This window comes from Canis aureus, chromosome 7 (assembly GCF_053574225.1).
Source record: "Canis aureus isolate CA01 chromosome 7, VMU_Caureus_v.1.0, whole genome shotgun sequence".
Lineage (NCBI taxonomy): Eukaryota > Metazoa > Chordata > Mammalia > Carnivora > Canidae > Canis > Canis aureus.
The window spans coordinates 13,651,897-13,670,315 of record NC_135617.1 but is presented as its reverse complement, the minus strand read 5'-3'; the positions used below and the strand labels follow the sequence as shown (position 1 = coordinate 13,670,315).

At 36.8% G+C, this 18,419-nt stretch overlaps 1 protein-coding gene and 1 long non-coding RNA gene across 6 annotated transcripts in view; one reads left to right on the top strand and one right to left on the bottom strand.

Moving 5' to 3' along the window:
• GRIK2 (glutamate ionotropic receptor kainate type subunit 2) overlaps positions 1 to 18,419 on the top strand; it is a 1,064,497-nt gene that overhangs the window by 2,141 nt on the left and 1,043,937 nt on the right. For all 5 annotated transcript variants that reach the window (XM_077902956.1, XM_077902954.1, XM_077902958.1 and 2 more), the window contains exon 2: positions 351 to 506. The gene's annotated coding sequence lies outside the window, so the exon portion shown is untranslated. The remainder of the gene's footprint in view (positions 1 to 350; positions 507 to 18,419) is intronic.
• The window catches only part of LOC144317071 (uncharacterized), a 35,668-nt gene continuing 27,478 nt past the window's right edge, over positions 10,230 to 18,419 (bottom strand). Inside the window, exon 3 of the long non-coding RNA XR_013382953.1 lies at positions 10,230 to 13,392. This is a non-coding gene — a long non-coding RNA (uncharacterized LOC144317071). The remainder of the gene's footprint in view (positions 13,393 to 18,419) is intronic.

Here is an 18,419-nt window from a genome sequence, read left to right as displayed (position 1 = left end):
AGGAAACTAGATTGCAGATGCACTCCATTATAATGAATAACCTGTTTGTCTACAATAGAAGGTGCTTATTGGAAGGTAGTGATGATAAAGTTAAAATTAAGAACTAATATGTAAGAAGACTCGATTTTTAATTTAAGAAGTTTAGTACTGTAGGCAATCAGGATCTGACCATTAGAAACTGGGATTGTATGAATCTCTTGGCAATATTGACTAGCATGGGTTGAAATTAATGGGTGGTTGGGCAACCAACTAAAACTCCTACTTAAAAATGTATTATTAATAGAGGATTGTTTTAAATTGATGATAGTAGTCTTGCCCCTTATCCAGGGTTTCCCTTTCTGCTGTTTCAGTTACATGAGGTCAACCACAATCTGGAAGCGGATGATCCTTCTTCTGATAAATCATCAAGGGGTCAATAGTGGCCTAATGCTATGTCACAATGCCTGTGTCATTCACTTCACTTCATCTCATCACTAGGCATTTTATCATCTCACATCAAAAGAAGGGTGAGTACACTAGAATAAGATATTTAGAGAAAGAGACCACATTCACATAACTTTTATTATATTTTATTGTAATTATTCTATTTTGTTATTAGTCATTGTTGTTAATCTCTTACTGTGCCTAATTTATAAACTAAACTTTGTCATAACTATGCATATGTAAGAAAAAAACAGGGTATACAGGGTTTGGTACTAGCATTGGTTTCAGGCATCCACTGGGGCAGTCTTGGGTGTATCCCCCACAAACAAAGGGGGATTATTGTACAGCACATCTCTAAAGTAGAATGCTGGGATCCCTGGGTGGCGCAGCGGTTTGGCGCCTGCCTTTGGCCCAGGGCGCGATCCTGGAGACCCGGGATCGAATCCCACATCGGGCTCCCAGTGCCTGGAGCCTGCTTCTCCCTCTGCCTATGTCTCTGCCTCTCTCTCTCTCTGTGTGACTATCATAAATAAATAAAAATTAAAAAAAAATAAAGTAGAATGCTTTATAGGTATTAAAAAAGTATGATATGAATCTATGTTGCTTGATACAGAAATATATCAAAGAGTACAACTGAGTAAATAGTTTGCAAAATAATACATGCACAATATGAAATCCGTATATGTATAATTATATACGTGTGTGTATGTAACTAGATCATTTGACTAATAGTGCCTTAATTTTTTCAAAATTGTCTCAAAAACAGAAAATCTCAAGGTGAAAGTGCTTCCAACATGTTTTCATTGGCTCAACAAAGTCTTCCATGTCTTTGTTTCTTTTCATCTCTATGTTCTGTCATTCTTAGCATTCTAGCCTTTCATTCTCAGCCCTATCACCTCATGTGTTGTCAGAATGGGTTGATACGCTCCTGACTCATTTGCAGCCCAGTAGTCTCTTAGTATATCTCAGTATATGTGTCCACTAGGTCTGCACAGCTCACCAGTGTCCCACAGCCTCGGCTTCTAGACCTTTTCGGTTTTACCTATTCTCAGTCCGTTGTTCCCCCCTTCATTTTGCATACTCCAGCTTACAACATTGGGTCTTAAAATTCCATCTTTGCTGGACCCCACTGCAGTGTCTTACCTGTAGCTGACACTTAACCTCTGAGGGATGCTTAGTTCTAAAATGAGCTTCCCTAGTCCTTTTAAGAAATGATGATGATATGGAGAAAAAAATTATGATGGCTACTGTGGTTGCCTACCCAATCACCATTTTCCTCCTCTTTCTTAATTAATAAAATGAATTTGTTAGACTACCAAACAGCTAAAGAAATGTGAGCTCTTCCCTTTACCCTGGAAGTAATTCTATTTCCCTTTGAATAAGAATTTTGTAGAGGTGATCATGTGGCCAAGGAATAGTCAGCCATGGGGAATTCTGCAATAGGTTTTATCCAAGTGGCAAAATATATGCTTATAATATCTATAGAGTTATTCTTGACTTACTGTTCAAGATCCATGGACTAGGCATGTAATTTGCCTAATGTTCTTTCCTATACACTGCTGAAATGAAAATTTAGAATTAGAAACATTGAGGAATAAAGAAAAGAGTAAAGATAGTATGTGTTATATGGAGAGAAGTATGATCAACAGAGAAAAGAAAAATGAAACTTCAGTAATTTCCTGAGAAACAAAGCTAATAGTAGAGAAAGAGACCATATTCTCTGGAATAACACCCAAAACCATTGCCAAAAAATACAGTGAAGTAGTTATAAAAGAGTTGGTTGAGGCATGGCAGAGAGTAGAAGTGAGAATAAGGGCTGAAAATAGGGATAACATTCGAAATATGTTACACTTGACTCAGGCACCACACGTATTTCCTTCTTCATTTGTAGACAAAGACACCTGCCACCAAACATAGAAACCAAAAATGACCCCAAAAGTCTTCTTGAAATGAATTATGTAAATAGTAGAGAGGAAACGAAAGCTTTTATGTTGACAACAAAGAGAAATACCATTCTCATTCTGGTACTCAGGGCCAGCATCCAGAGAGCTAGTTGCTTGCCTACTCATCTTAAAGTAAAACCTGATATTTAGCATTCCTGGTCCTACAGTACCAAACCTAGCTACTTGTTCACAATTCCTATATAGGAGAGAAAAGTGGAAGACATCCTACTTATTGAAAGCAAAGGAAAACCATTATCAATGACCAGTTTATATTTTTTTATATTTTTAATTTTAAAATTTAACATATTTTAAGATTATAAACATAAATATATATTTTGTCAAATATATTTATGGACATATATGTATTTATATATTATATATTTTATATATTATAGGTAATGTATAAATAAAAATATTTTTATATAAAATGTTATATATAGTATAATACATGTTTACATAAACATATTTGCATGTGTGTATGTGTATGTATAAACATACAATAAAAAATCAACAGGAAAATCGCCATTATGAAAGAGAAAGACTAAGAAAAACAGAAAAAAGAAACTAAAGGAAATAGATATAACTTATAAAATGAAAAGGAACATTTTTAAAAATCACTCCAATTTATATATTTCAGTATTCAGAATATTATATCTATAAGCTACACACAAGGTACCCTGAAAAAGAAGCAAGCATAGGATGAAATAGAGTTCTGACACACAAAAAACAGTTACTTAAATGAAAAATTCAAGGGAAAATACTGGCGATAAAATTGAAGAAGTCTAGAACAAGCATACAAAGACATGAACAGAAAATATGAGAAAAGATAAGAGTCATGGATAGCCAATCCAATAGACTAACATTCAACTGCTAGAAAAGAAAGAGATTTAGAAAAAGAAAAGCGAGAAAAAAATGTTTTAATTATAAGAGGTCTTTTGGAATGTAGAAGGAAACAAGTTTTCAGATTGAGTAGACTACTGGGTACCAGAAAATAGGTGAAAAAACATCCATACTTGGAGATATTATCATGTAAAACCAAGAATAAAAACTAGGAATAATAATAGTCAATAGTATTAATGATAATAAAACCCCAAGTTTCTAAGCACAAAAAAATATATTATCAATGAAAGAATAAAAATCAGACAAATTGGGGCACCTGAGTGGCTGAGTCAGTTAAGTATCTGACTCTTGATTTCATCTCAGGTTCATGATCTCAGGGTTGTGTGATTGAGCCCCACATTGGGCTCCACTCTGGGTCAGGAGCCTGCCTGAGATTCTCTCTCTTCTTCTCCCTATAGTCCTCCCTGCAGCCCTGCACTCTGGCTCTTTCCATCTCTTAAGAAAAAAAAAAAAAAAAAAAAATCAGACCTATCAACAGCACTGGATACTAGAAGACAATGATAGAATATTTTCAATATTTTAATGGTAGATATCTTTCAGTCTAAAAGTCTATACTCATTCAATTTAGCAATTAACTAAAGAGCAATTAACTAAGAGCAAAATAAAGTTATTTTTAGATCATCAAGGATGTAGAACTGCAGAGCATTTTCCTCCCATGTGATCTTTACCTCAGCAAACTAAGGATAGAAACTCCAGCGAAAAATTCCAGCAAAATAAGGCTGAAAACAAAGAGGAAAAATGGAATTCTGGAAAAGGTGTACCAATCTTAGAAGCTAAAAAACATTTCCAGATAGGGCTGTGCAGCAGGTCTAGAGAGGAAGCAGTATAGATGGGAGGAGGAAGAGTTCAAGGAACAAGGTCATATGGGAGGAAATGCGAAATTCAAAAGAATAAATGGTAAGATAGGGAGTTTTTTTTTTTTTTTAAGTGAAAGCTATAGTAAATCTAATGTAAGGATAAAATGTGGAGAGGAGTAGTCTTAAAGAAAATTAAGAGAAAATAATACCATTAGGAAAAAGATCAAAACAATTCAGGTGCACTACCCTTGTGATTCAGAGGAGGAAAGAGAGCTAGCAAAGGAGAAAGAAAGGGTGGCCAAAGAGGAAAGAGATTAGTAAAGATATATAAAATCATTTTTTTAAAAAGTCATCAACAAGGTTAATTCCTGCTCAAAGTCAAGGAGAACGGAGACTAAATTAATGTCTTTGGAGATTTATGTAATTGATGAATTGGAAGCAATTATAGTAACTTGATAGATAGAGATGGAAATCAGATGGCAAATTAAGAGAATAAATGAGAAGAGAGAAAATGGAGACAGGGATGAGAATCATTTTTGTCTAATAAATGCATGAAAAAAGGAGCAATCAAGGAGATTTTAGGGTCCAGAGAAAGACTTTTGTCTATGTGTGTTTTTAAGATAGAAAAACTAGCAAACTTACAAGATATTGATAGAAGGAAAGACCCTGTAAGAGATGAGTTAAGTATGGGATGTCTGGGTAGCTCAGCGGTTGAGCATCTGCCTTTGGTTCAGGGCATGATCCTGATCTGGGATCGAGTCCTGCATTGGGCTCCCTGCAAGGAGCTTGCTTCTCCTTTTGCCTGTACTGAGAGAGAGAGAGAGAGAGGCAGAGACACAGGCAGAGGGAGAAGCAGGCTCCATGCAGGGAGCCTGATGCAGAACTTGATCCCGGGACTCCAGGGTCACGCCCTGGGCTGAAGGCAGGTGCCAAACCGCTGAGCCACCCAGAGATCCCCTAGGTTTGCCTTTCTAATGCAAGTAAATCACCCACCCAAAGTTTGAGGCTGAAACATATTTATTACCTAAGGCACTGTGTGGGAATGGGAGAATCTTTCCTTGCCAACTGCTGCCATGCTGTGATTCCCCTAACAGATAAGTTAGGGAATTGTTTAGACTGTATGAGACCCAAAATGACAGTAGCAATAGAGTTTTCCTCTCACAAAACAAGATAGGTAAGTAATCTTTGGTTTACAAGCTCCTTGGGAGTATCCCCAATATAATCTGAAGCTGGTCCCTGTATTTGGAGAGCAGAAAGAGACAAAAGAAAGAGGAAGGCCACTCCAGGTTGGTAAGTGTCAGTTTTAATAACTAAGGGAGACTTACATACAAAGTTTATTTTAGGGTACAAGACACGTGGATCCCTACACCCACCTGTCAAATCTTAAAAAGTGTGTATAGAGGCCTTAACTAGGTTCAGTCAAGTATATATACTGCCTTATACTGTCTAACTAGTCTCAGCACCACATCATTATCTCAAACCTATGTCCTCAGGGCAGCTTCTGGGAGCAAGAAGGCAAGCAGAACTCATATTTCAAAGACAGGGGACAGGGAGGGGTGCCTTTGATTGCCTGGGGTTCAGCTCATGGGTCAACCAGCAGTCATGTCTTTTCAGTCACCTCCTCAACAGTAATCTTGGAACAGTGTGGTTGTATTTAGGATTTAGTCATCTAGAGACCGAGGTCCCTTCTTGTTATTCTATAATTTCTAGGGTATTGTTCTCCTCTAATAATATGAGATGACTTGCAACCAAGACTATATTCCAAGTAGCAGTCTAAAGAAGAGGAGTAGCAGAGAGACCTATTTTGGGAACCTGAACTGAAAGTACACCCATCCTTTAGTCACATGGCCGCACTTAGTTTCAAGGGCAGCTGGGAATTGTAGTTTTTATTTTAGGCAACTATATATTCAGTTAAAATTAAGGAGTTCTGTTACCATGAGAGATAAAGACATATTGAGAGACAAATGTTTCACCCACAATCCTTTTCCTTCTTAATTAAAGCAAATATATTGTATTAAACAGATAAGGATAGCCTCTCTTCACTTCTTATCAGAACTGAGAGCCATGGGAAACAGAATAGAATATCAAGACTTACTTTTATCTCTTTTATGCACATGAAAATTGAGCTAGTAAAAAATCGCAATGTATAATAATGGATATTAATTATTTTAAGGACTAAATTTTCCTGAAGTTTAAACTATTCTTAAGCATTTTTAATATGGTCAAAATGAAGTTTCTATTCATTCTACCCACAAGTAATTAAACATGTATCACATAACCCACACTTTGTTAAGCATTGTGAACTTTCCAAAGAAAAGTATGATATAATCTCGATTCTCAAGGAACTTAGAGGAACTTATAGTTTGAAAAGGAGAGAAATTTAACACAAGACTATTCAAGAACTATTAAGTGCTGAGTTGTGTGATACTTTATGAGTACAAAAGGAATCCAAAGTAAAGATAGGCCACTGTTGGCCTCAGGAGATTAAAAACCTTTGCAAAAAAAAAGTGAGTATCAAGCTGGGCATATAAGAATAGGTAGGATTTATTTATAAGCCTTTTGTATGCAAAATCATAAAAGGCATCTTTGTAAGTTTGATTCTAGAGAATAAAACCATGTTGAATTTTACAAGTCCATACTGTTGCTAGTAGTAGCCTAAGAATGGCTGACTCAGTAGTCTATAAACAGGTTTTGTTTCTGTTTTTTTGCTCTAGGCTGTATCCATAAGTACTAGCTTGACTTAGTAGATACCAAGTGTTTGTCAATTAAATATACTTTTCCTTTAATACTCAGTGTTTCCTTTATTACGTGGTGAAGGACTTAAGTTTTTAATTAAGTTATAGCTTTTTTTTCAAAATTGAGGTGGACTGAAGTATATATCTTAAATGGATAGTACTGTATCCACCTCATGTGACTAGTACCAAATCAAGATAGAGAATATTTCCAACACTCCTTAACACTCCCTTATAACCCTCCAAGTCAGCATTTAAATCTCCCTTCCCTACCCTAGCCATCCTAAAGTTGCCACTATTCTGACTTCTATCAACAAAGATTACTATTCTTGGTTTTGAAATTCATATAAATGAAATCACATAGTATGTCACTCAGTATTTTTTCATGTTGTTGCCACCCTGGCCTTAATTTATGAGGCTTATTGATACCTCAAAGGGTTGTTTTTCAACCTGTTTTAAAAATCTTTTCTTATGGGAAAATCTCACAAAAGTTTGTAAAAAGGTGTTTATTATATAATAATATGCATTACAGGTGTTAATGATCTTTAGTTTCAAAGAGAGATTGTGTTCATTTTAAAAGTAGGCAAGGTGAGGACAACTTCCATCCTGTACCATTGTAGTACAGCTTGATACTTACAAAGTGATGGTCAAGTTAACCTGCTGTTACCTTTCTTCTCTAACAAACCTGAAAATGCCCTATGAGAAGTTTGGGCCAGTTACAAAGTTAGAGGTACAAAACCACCCTCATTTCTGATACTTACTGCAAGTTTGCAAGAGGGAGGGGGTGAAGGTGGAGTGGTTCTCCCAAATTCAGTTTCAGTAATTTTCAGAAAGACTCATAAAACTCACTAAAAGCTATTATTCTCATGGTTATGGTTTATTAAAAGGAAAAGATACAGATTAAGATTAAAGGAAGGCACACGTAAAACAGTTTAAGTGACTTTCAAATGCAGAGATTCAGTCATCTTTAGCCATGAAGTCAGGACACATTAATGTTCTAGCATCAGTGTGTAACAGTATGCATAGAGTACCATGAATCAGGAAGGCTCACCTAAGCTTGTTGTCCAAAAATTTTTAAGGGGTTTGTCATGTAGGCATAATTGATCGATTGATTGCCCACATGGTAAATCTCAGTTTCCAGGTTTACTGATACTATGTGACCCAAAGCCTCCACCCAAAGTCATATTGTTGGTCTTTTCCACTGACCAATACCCAACCTAAGACTATATAGGTATTGCCAGTCCCCAACCTAAATCACATTGTTAGACTAAGTATGAACCAAGACCCTCAGATAACCACATCTTAAAAGGCTGGAGGCAAAGACAAAGCCTTCTCTTTGGGCAGGCTCTAGTTCTTTACTATACCCCACCTAAATTTTCACTTTTCTCATTGGAGAATTCGTTGTTTTCAATCCCTGCAATTAAATCATTTTTTTAAAAAGGTGTTTCCCAACTACTGATTTTGTAAGTTTATATTTTAAAACATTCTGAATGATTATGAAGCATCTCACAAAGAAAATTAAGATTGGCATGGGATAACAAACATTTTCTTTTTCCTTTAACTGCCCAGTATATATAAATAGGAAGATTTTACCAGGCTTACTGACTTTTAATGCATTCTTTTTTAAGTTGAACCACAGCTAGGAAATAAAATTGAAAGTTTTTCAGTAGATTATAATGCCAGCAATGACAATGAAGGAAAAACGAAGCGGTATAGTAACAGTTCAGTGATTTTGGGGATTGGGTAAATGTGTAAGACTTCCTTAAGAAAGAATGTAAACTACTAAGACCTCCATAAGGGAGACACCTGGGTGGCTCAGCGGTTAAGCTTGTCTACCTTCAACTCAGGGCATGATCCTGGAGTCCTAGAATTAGGTCCCACATTGGGCTCCCTGCATGGAGCCTGCTTCTCCCTCTGCCTATATCTCTGCTTCTCTCTTTCTGTGTCTCTCATGAATAAATAAATAAAATATTAAAAAAAAAAAAAGAGGGACGCCTGGGTGGCTCAGCGGTTGGGTGCCTGTCTTCCATTCAGGTCGTGACCCCAGGATCCAGGATCGAGTCCCGCATTGGGCTCCCTGCGTGGAGCCTGCTTCTCCCTCTACCTGTGTCTCTGCCTCTCTCTCTCTCACTCTGTGTCTTTCATGAATAAATAAATAAATTAAAAAAAAAAAGACCTCCATAAGGAACACTGAAGTTGTTAAAAATTGCCCCTATATTTTGAACATTCTTTCTTTACATGAATGTGTTAAGGAGTCATCCCTGAGGAAATAATACCATTATAGTTTAAAATGAAATTATAAGATTTAAATGTTAAGGTGCCACTTATTAATGTCGTTTCTCTTTAAAATAATTTTTAATTGAATTTTGATAGGTTTAGCTCTTCCTAATTTAGATATGAAGTGTAATTTTTCTGTTGTTCTTTGTAAGATATAGTAGGGATATAGGACTTAAATGACAAAATAGGCTGGAGATGGAAATCCTACCTTGACAGCTTAAGCCGGACTGATATGCTTGAAGTCAATCAAATCACAGATCAGACAGGTGGTTATTATAGTCATTGGTCAGGAAGAGCAAGGTTAAGTCAGGCATAAGATTCTGACTTCATAGGTTCAAGAGGTTCAGAATGAAAGCTACCTTTAGCTAACTCTATACATTGATGTGAAGGTTCATTCATCCATTCACTTCTGAAACTGAGTGAAGGAAACCTCATTTGAAATGGAGTCAAGAGACAAAAGGGGAGCTTTCATGCCCTAGGACTCCTTGCCAATTGCAGACTCAAAAGGAGAGATATCTTGCATCCCTAACAGGAAAGAAACCAGCAGGAAGAAGAATTTCTCCAGACCCAACCACAAGTGCAGCCAATAAGAAAATATCACAACTCAGCCAGTGGGAAATCATCAGGACCCTGGACTCTCGCTTTTGTCCAGTGAATTTTCATTCACAGCAGTTCCCCAACCCCCAACTTCTTCCTTTTCTTTATAATGTTTCTCTCATTTGATCTGTGGACTTGCCAGTAGCTTGCCATAGCTTGCGTGTCCAAATAGCAATTCCTCTGCTATTACTGAATAAACACATTGCTGATAAAATAACTGGCTGTTTTCCGTGTAAGGTCAACACATTCAAGTAATATATATGTATATATACTGATCTATCTATCTATCTATCTATCGAGAGAGAGAGAACCTACTATGAGTCAGCAGAGTAGCAAACAAGACAAACACTGTTGGCTTTTAACAAATGATAGCTAGCTTTCACTGCTCACCTATCTCGCTATTTGCCAAGCATTGTTTTAAGCATTTCTTCCTGGAACTCTACAAGCGTTAATTATTCTCATTTTTATTATGTAGATTTCATAGTAAGGAAAGGAGACTTAAGAGGTTGACAATCTGTCTGGAAGACAATGTCTGAAGGCAATTGGGCACACCCTCTAAAGCTGAGCTTTTTTTTTTTTTTGCTATCAAAAGGCTCTTGCCACTTGATAATGGACAGTTTCTCAGTATCTGAAAAAGTGCTTTTATCTTCTCTGGGACTTTTCAGTTTCTTTGCTGGATCCAGGAGCGCCATCTTTTGGCAAGATGTGGAATTTCTTAAGGACTTAATGCCGTAAGATCTAATGACAAAGTAGTCCAGGGTTACCTTATTCTCTTTATTAAATGGCTTATGGTCTAGGGTTATCATGTTTTCTAAACTAGGAGAAGGGACTCATTTTGGTTACAGCTCTTGTTAGTGTTTATTTTGTTATTATGCAGAAGAAAGAAAAAGAGGAAAAATTATTTTTAGTATGTTGGTACTTAAGATATATATTCATATATTCAGAGTTGCTTACAAATAAGTTCTTACTTAAAAATATGATGTTGGTGGATCCCGGGTGGCTCAGCAGTTTAGCGCCACCTTCAGCCCAGGGCGTCATCCTGGAGACCTCGGAGTCCTACATCGGGCTCCCAGCATGGAGCCTACTTCCTCTGCCTATGTCTCTGCCTCTCTCTCTCTCTCTCTCTCTCTCTCTCTCTCTCTGTGTGTGTCTCTCATGAATAAATAAGTAAAATCTTTTTAAAAAAATGTGATATTGATTTCACCAATACCACATTTAAAATGTGTATATCTGGGTTCAATTAATAAACAAAAAGGAAAATTGTCCTAACCTGAACATAAAGTCTCAGATTTACACAACTCTGAACAGGCCTAGTTACTTAACAACCACTAATGTGAATTTTTTAAAAATAAACTCTGACATATGTGCTCCGTGGGAGAATTTTTCCTTTTAAGCTTTCACAAAGACACAGCAAGAAATTATAAATACATATATCAGCAAAACAAGATTAAGCAACACTTTTTCATTGTGTGTGTAGCACTAATTAAAGTGTTTCCTTTTATAAATGCAAAAATGGTATAATATCATCTCATAATGTAAGACCCTGGAAGTAGATGACTATATCCTAACAGTACCAAGCTTGTATGTTGAGACCACCTCCCACAGACATGAACAGTATTTACTACTAGCCACAGCTGACATCAGTCCCAATATTCTATTTCTGTTTAGCCATCTTTTAACCTAAATGAACCAACTCAACTTGCCAGGAATTACAAACTTAAAGAACAGTATTTTAAGTAAGAACAATATTTACTAAAATTTTAATTTGATCTCTGTATTGAAGTACAGCTTTTCACATAACTAAAATGATTCTTTTTTTCTCACCATTCCTTTAAATTTTATTGGGTAGGGTACCTATTCCTGGCTCAAAACTCTGGCAGGATCTATGGATTTATTGTTGTTGTTATTGTTGACTTTATATAATATATCTCTCCATTGTCATTTTAGATCACAGACACCATCATAATTCAGTAATTAGACTGTTTAATACTAGACTGTTTAATAGACTATTTGTTACTGTGTAATAATGAAAATTCATAATTGGATTTAGTATTAATTCTTGCAATACCTTAAGCCTCCTTAGAGCTGAAAGCCTGAACTGAAAAAGTGGATTGGGCCTTCTCTCTTCTTTTTGCATTCCATGACAACATACTGCTAACGTTTCCAAGGTCACATACAGCCCTTAGGAGGTGAGAGAATGACAGAAAGTCAAGAGATATTGGACATTTCTTAACTTCACTGCAAACCCTAGTGGTTTCCTTCCCTGGGTCTAAAGGCAGGAACCTCTTGCAGATCTGGTAAATGATTAAAACAGAATCTCTCTCTTTGGAGACACCTCTGAGGACTCCTTAAATGTTCCCAATTAGATCTTTCCAACTCTGGCAATTCATTAGCTGATGCATCTTTCCTTGTTCAGGTCCTGGGAAGCCTGAAGTGCATCTATACTTCCTTTTTGAGAGGAACGCTTTACTCCTCCAGATGGCTTTTTTGGACAGAACCCAAGATGAATCCACTCTAGCTCTTTTTTTCCTTGGCTTACATTCCCTGCCCTATAGGAAGCTTTAGGAATAAAGGCTGGTCCTAAACCGACAGCACTCTCCTGGCTCGACCACCAGGGAGCCAGTCGTCCTCTTAGCCTCTATATTTTTCTGGAGCAGGGGTAGTAGAATCAGTCAACCTTAGTCAATAGTCCACTTAAGATTTTGGGGGCAGCAGGACAACACTTGTTATTTGCATTTTCCAATGGCAGAAAACACATTTCAAAGCTCTTCTATGGTCCCCTGGCAGTACTCCTCACTAGACTTGAGGTTAGAAGGTCCTATACGACTATGCCTATTACCCTCAGAGGGTGGGTAATGTTAAACAATCAACTGAGTAATTTAAAAGATCAAATTGGTTTTTTGGAATGATTTATGGATCACGCAGCATCCTATCTAGCAAATAAAAAAGAGCTCCCTTGATCTGAAAAAAAGAAGGTTTTCAAAGGCAGAGAGAGAGAGTAAGAAAAGAGGATTATTGGCAAGGAATGCATTATTTTAGGCAAAGTTGCCCTCCTAAGGGGAAAGGAGGAGTCTGTCTATAGATCTTCTAGTGCTGTCAGGGAAATTCCACGTTGACTGATTAAAGATTAGATTCTAGGGGGGGGGGTTGAAACTACAGTTAAGTATTAAGTCTTGATATGAGTCCTTAACATAACTCCATTTGGGGCCTGTGGATTTTTTTTTTTTTTTTGACAGTGTCCATGACACAATGGCAGCTCTCCAAAGAAGCTGCTCCTTTACTTTCTCTGATCCTCTCTCTCTCTCTCTCTCTTTTTTAATATCCTTGATCTGGTTGAAGCCTCAAAGGATCATGTAAAAATATCTTAAATACATTCTTTTGTCAACCTGCATATAGAAGGGAGAATGGCTTTCCTCGGTTGAGCATTCTGTCATCTGTTGGTATTTCAACAGAAACTATGACAGTAATAAACCCTCTAAGATCCTGTTAGAAACAGAAGCACAAAGAAGTGGGACACATCATAGAACCTAGGAGTGAATAGCATTAGTACATGTTAGACTTGGGTCTAAATATTTCTTAAAATTGTGTCTTCTATGTGTCATCTCTGTTACCACCATCTTCATTCAGAACTTAATAATCTCTTGCTAGTACTGTTGCAGTCACTCGTCTCTGCCTTTTATCCCAATTAAATGTGTTCTTCATAATACCACCAGATTGGTTGACCTAAAATGCAAATGTTACCTTGTCAGTTACTTGCTTTAAATCTTTGAAAATCTCCCAATAGCATTGCCCTAGAGGCAAGCTTCTTAAATGTGAGAGTGCATACAAATGACCCTGAAATCTTGTTAAAATTAGATTTTATTTGAAGATTTGGAATGTGGCCCCCAATTCTGAATTTCTAGAAATCTCTGTGGTAATGTTGCAGCTCCGGCGGCTGCTCTAAGAACCACCATCTGAATATCTAGGGCCTAGAGAAGTTTTGGCTCCTTAGCTATGCCATTTAAAAACCTGACTGAACTTAACCTATACTCTGATTTCATCTCTTACTTCTTCCCACAACTACTAAAGTTTAGAGTTCCCAGAAAAAAAAATAATATATATATACACACACACACACACACACACACACACACACACATATACTTTTCAATGTCTGGTATCCTTTTTTTCTGTTTTGTTTTTTATTTTGTTTTTTGATATTTTACATATGGTAGTAATAACTAAGATACCCTCCTTTCAAAGGGTCCTTCTGCCCCAGAAAGCAATTCCCTACATTCACAAATTGGTTTAATTTTATACTAGTTTCCTGTGGCTGCTAATAGAAATTACCCCAAACTGGGTGATGGATGGATAGATAGATAGATAGATAGATAGATAGATAGATAGATAGATAGATAAAGTATTCTCTCACAGTCCTGGAGGCCAGTGCACAAAAATCAAGGTGTCAGCAGAACTGTGCTCCCTCCCATGGCTTTAAGGAAGAATTTCTTCCTTGCCTTTTCTACTTCTGGTGGCTCTAGGATTTCCTTGGCTTGTGGGTCTAATCTGTAGTCACATTGCCTACCTCCTCCTCTTAGGTCTTAAAACTCTCTGCTTTATATTTATAAGGATGCATGTATTTTCAATTAGCCACCCCCCACCCCCGCCCTGGATAATCCAGGAAAAACTATCTCTCAAAATCTTAATCACACCTTTTGTATATAAGGTGATATGCACTCTTGTCATATAAGGCAATATTCACAGGTTCTGGGGATTAGAATGTGGACATGTCTCTTTGGTGGAGGAAGGTCACCACTTAACCCACTTTGCCTCTTTTTTAGAGCATATGGCATCATAGGAAGAATAGCTACCACTTATTTTATTATTCTTTCAGAACATTTTCCCTGATTCCTAGTATTTATTCAAATACCCTTGTGCTTACCTTTTACATATCAGATATCACACTGTACTATATATGTTAATTCTCTTTCATGTCTTGTTTAGCAGGTGTACTTATATATTGTGTCATATGTAATAGGTGCTCAACAAATATAACAGACTTTTTTCCTTAAGGGGCCTTTCTTACTGTCCATACTAGAATAGGTACTTGTACACACGTAGAGCACTAAACTTCTCCTTATTAGCACTTACCATTTTGTAATTAGGTACTTCTTTGTGTGTCTGCTCCTTCCCTAGATTATAAGCTCCATGAGGGCAGAGTTCATGTGTTTTTTGCATTGTCCTTTTCTCATTCCTGGCATAAGGCCCAGAACAGGGTATTTCTAATAAGTACTTGTTAAGTGAATGACCAGTTGAATGAACAGATCTCTGTAAGAGAAATTGATCAAGGAAGTGGTGCTCTTAAGGTTTAGTTTAATGTCAGGAGTTGTAAAGTGGTCTAGGAAAAGAGTAAGAATGTAAGAGGATTTCTTGAAAACTAATTGGACTACTACTTAAGGATAGAGTCGAAAGAAGGCATCAGGGGTAAGGATGGAGCAAGGAAGAACAGAGCCCTGATAACAGCTACTATTTATTGGAGGTTTATTATATGCCAGCCTATTAGCCATTTATTCATGTAATGAGTGTGCAACTGCATCCTCTGAGTAGCCTCTTTTCTTGCACCCAGCACATTGTGAGAACAGATTCAGCACTTTTCCTGGCATTTCCTTCAACACAAGTCCAACTTCCAAAACACTAGTTAGTAATGTAAATATTATGAATTTTTGGTGGGGAACCTATGTTGCACATAAAAAAGCAAACTTCAAGCAAGCTTCTTTAGGAGATATCTCTGTTCATCTCTTTCTTCATCAGTACAGGTTCTAGATCTTCTCTCCATTTCTCCCTTTGCCTACACTGATTCCCAACTCCCTCTATTATAATGAGGCATTTTGTTGTAAAAGAAAATTAAGCAGTAAGCCTTAGTTTATTTCCTTAGACTTATATTATCTTGTTTATTTTAAACATCATAATAATCACAGGAAGTAAGATTTTGTAGAAATATAAAATGATTAAATAACTTATCCATTGTCACAAAAGTAATAAGTAGTAGTGCTAGATTCAAACTCATATCTTCTAGTGCCAAAGTTTATGATTTACTATTACTCAAATACAGTACTTTGACGTTAAATATCCATCCATTTGACGTTTGAAATATCCATCTGTACTTGGCCCCTAGACAAACATTTCCAAAGAGAGATCACCCACTGGGGATCACCTAAAAGAATTTATGGATTAGAACCTCTGGGAGTGGGGCCAGGTCCTACATTTTTAACAACCTCCCTGGCAATTCTTATGCACATTAGTGTTTAAGAGACCTCTGCACTAGACTACAACCACTTCAAGAATGAAGCCTATGGTTTATTTATCTTTGTGGTTATTTATCTTGTCATCATTGACTTGCACAGTGCCTAACTTAGAATAAATATAAGAATAAGTGTGTTGAGTTAAACCAAACTGATTAAGGGCTTCTTCTAATACTCTTCAGTGAAGACTACTTTCAGAATCTGAGATGGAAGTGAACTTTGTGTTTGTTTTAATATAGTTGTTTATTCATTCATGAGAGACACACACACACACACACAGAGGCAGAGACACAGGCAAAGGGAGAAGCAGGCTCCATGCAGGGAGTCCAATGTGGGACTTGATCCCAGGACTCCAGGATTAGGCCCTGGGCTGAAGGCAGGCGCTAGACCACTGAGCCACCCAGGGATCCCCTAGAAGTGAACTTTGAAGTGAAGATTTAGCTGTAAGATTTAGAAGGAATCAGAACAGAAAACGTAGAGGTCATTGGACTACTTAGAAATCTAGCAGTGTATTGTGCTCACATGGTATTAAAATCTAAGTGAAACTTCAGTCAACCTCAGAGCTTAGACCTATGGTACTTACACTATTAAATGACCCTGACTCCAAAAGATTTATCCAAAGGGCACCCAGCCTCTTCTCCCAGATCTTTTCCTATTCGCAAATTACCTTCTAGGGGACAGGTTTCTGGAAAAAACTCTGGTCACGTGTTCTGGATAAGGAAACATCAGTTTTCAGTAATTACCACCCCGTAGGAGAAAAATCAACAATAAACTGACCATCTGAGGCCTCCTAACTTGTGGAATATAAGTTATAATTTAAAAAACAACACATTTCATTGGAAAAGAACCTGAAGAACAACTAAGTGAAGCATCACAGGTTCAAGAGCTCCCACCTCCCCCGTCCTCCTCTAGCAGAACCTGACTTGCCTGAATGGAATTATGTTTCTCTGGGGTTTAGAAAGAGTATGGGAAGATCTATCAGACCTTCCCAGACAGTGATACACCATTTTGAGGTCTTTATTTTGATTCATTATTTTGCTGCTGGAGTTTAATCTTTAAGTAAATTTTCTCAAATAGGGTGAATGGATGGTGTATTTTCTGAACTTTTACATTTCCAGGATACTTCTTCAGTTGCTTTCGAATGAAAGACAACTTGTCCAGGTTTTAATATCTTTACTTAGAAAAAAATTTCTGTTTACATGAAACTTGAAGTGTTTCTTCTCTCTACTGACATTTGTTATTTAATAGAGGAAACTGAAGCAGTCTTTTGGGGAGCAAAAATTCCTGTCCCCTTCAAGGTCCTTCTATCTGAACTAGGAATCAAATTGACATGAGACAGATTAACAGGTAGAAATAAAATATAATAGCATTTATACAGGGAACCCACATAGGAAATTCCAAAGACAGTCAGGCAAAATGAGGTATATATGCCATTCTGAACTAAGGAAAAGGAGGTAGGGATCCAGATCTTCAAAGAAAAGGAATGCAATCCTCAGGAAGGATGAAAAAAAAAAAAAGTAGATGTTTGGTAAACAAGTGTTTTGATGGGCCTCAGAAAAAATGGGACATAGATCAAACAGGCTTTGATTTAGGTTCCTTTCTGTCTAGCATGCCTGGTTCTTACCATAGAGTAGTTATCTATGGTGATACTCTCCTCTATCTACATTCTTTTAGGCAGTTGTGGAGCCCATAAAGAGCTTTTCCTTAGTCCACTGGGTCTTGCTTACTTTTAACTCAAAATAATCTTTATGCCAAAGCAGCATATTTTGGAGGGATCAGTCTTGAACTTCTTTTTTCCTTATTTTATTTTTTATTATTTTTTTAAAGATTTTATTTATTTATTCATGACACACACACACACACACACACACACACACAGAGAGACAGGCAGAGGGAGAAGCAGGCTCCATGCAGGAAGCCTGACGTGGGACTTGATCCCAGGACTCCAGGATCACACCCTGGGACAAAGGCAGGTGCTAAACCACTGAGCCACCCAGGGATCCCCAGTCTTGAACTTCTTTAAGTCTAATATCCTCTTTCATGGGAAGCCTTTTTTTAATATGAGGTTTATATAGGAATTTTTCTTTAATACATTTCATTCTATAAGAAGACGTCTATCTGCAAACATCTTTGGGATTTTTCCTAGGAAAGATCTAAGCATTTCTCATCTGTATACTAACATCTTTTCTTTACTTAGGGATTCTTTCTTCAGCTATCTTTGATCATTCTTCTAATTATTCTGATATCTTATTGAAAAACCCCTAAAACTCATATATTGTGTTTTTATTTCTGTCTTCCATATCTATCAAAGTCTATGTATAGTTTTTTCCATAGATAGATACATATAGATATAGACTTATAGATATAAATATACTGCATATGGTTTGCCATCCAATAGTTTCTTTTCTGCATTGTACTGTACATGTTAATATTTCTGTCATATTATTATTTTTTAATGTCTTTTTTAAA